This window comes from Chrysemys picta, chromosome 16 (assembly GCF_011386835.1).
Source record: "Chrysemys picta bellii isolate R12L10 chromosome 16, ASM1138683v2, whole genome shotgun sequence".
NCBI classification, from domain to species: Eukaryota; Metazoa; Chordata; order Testudines; family Emydidae; genus Chrysemys; species Chrysemys picta.
In genome coordinates, this window is record NC_088806.1 from 7,711,445 (window position 1) to 7,712,821 (window position 1,377).

General features: G+C 49.3%; 1 non-coding gene across 1 annotated transcript; it reads left to right on the forward strand.

Annotated features, from left to right (window-relative positions):
* The first annotated feature begins 301 nt into the window (after nucleotides 1–301).
* Nucleotides 302–374, forward strand: TRNAF-GAA (transfer RNA phenylalanine (anticodon GAA)). The gene has a single exon. It is a non-coding gene; the product is annotated as a tRNA-Phe (tRNA).
* Nucleotides 375–1,377: the final 1,003 nt, after the last annotated feature.

A 1,377-nucleotide genomic window follows, 5' to 3' on the forward strand; every position in this document is an offset into this window, starting at 1 on the left:
CTCATGAGGCCTTTTTGGCAGGAAAAACTGGTTCTCTCCGGTTTGAGCCAGAGGACTCCAATGTCTAAGTTGTAAACAAGTTTGCTTACAAGGATGGAGTCCAAAGGTCATAGTTCATATACTCCATATTGAATTCTATTAAAGCTAGTGATTCATTTATCATTACTTTAGAAATTCATTATTAAAACAACTAATTGAACATATTAAACAATACCAATATTTTTTACTTCTTTATACCTAACAGCTGACAAAAATATCCTGGACAGAGAAGCAGCAGCAGGCCAAAGGGTGCTATGCAGCTGCTGAAGTAGCTCAGTTGGGAGAGCGTTAGACTGAAGATCTAAAGGTCTCTGGTTCAATCCTGGGCTTCAGCAGCCTTTTCATCCCTCTTTGTGCAGGGGTGGCTTGTTTTCTGGGAGCGCAGTCGCACCTTTACCTGACACAAGTACCTGATCTTGAGCTCCCCAGTAGGACAACAGAGCGTGGGCTTCTGCCCCTAGTTGGTCCACCTGACCTTTAACAACGAGGGACAGGAGCTGTCTCTTCCATAGGACTTATTGGTCAAGCCGATATGGCAGGAAGAGAGTGGGGCAGGGCAGCCTTTGGCAATGGTGCCAGAGGGAACAGGGACTGGGGACGAAAACTCCTCTGCGCAGGTGAGCGAGGGCAGTACTGGGGAAGGGGCATCTGTAAAAGTGGAACGTGGCAGGGATTCGGGTGCCCTGGAGGAGGGGCTTGATGTACAGTGCCTTGGAGCAGCTGGACTTGGACACGGTGGGGGTTCAGGAAATGCCCATTAATGGCTTTAGGGTAGCTCGATGGGCAGAGGGTGATTGGAGGAAGGACCCGTCTTTCTGGTCCTCCAGGCCAGGGAAGAACAATGGGGTTGGAGTCTTCTTGTTCGCATTCGTGGTTTGAGTACAGAAGGTGGTGGAGCTCTGACTAGGGAAGCTAATTACTGGTGGACTTTGTGCTCTGTGTGGTACCAGTCAGCTCTGTGTTCTTGGGGAACCAGGGTGCAGTATCCAGCCTGTCTGACTCATGAAAGACACCACCCCCCAGCCTCTGCTTAAACCAAAACCTATGAGAGAAAAGACTTGCAGAGAGCAATGAAGGGCACTGGAAGACACACCTAGACCCCTCCTGACAAGGGTGACAAGATTAAGACATCTCCATTAGCATACAAAATGGAGAGCAGAGACAACTCCCCTAGTCTCATCTGCATGAGAGATGGGGCAGGGAGACATCTCAATTTGCATACAGATTGGAGAACAGAGAACCACACTGAACTCTGGGACCAGAAAAGCAGGGAAGCAGTGCATCATGGGAATCTCTTCTCCAGATGCTAATGAACCTACGCCTGCCCACACCCAGCTC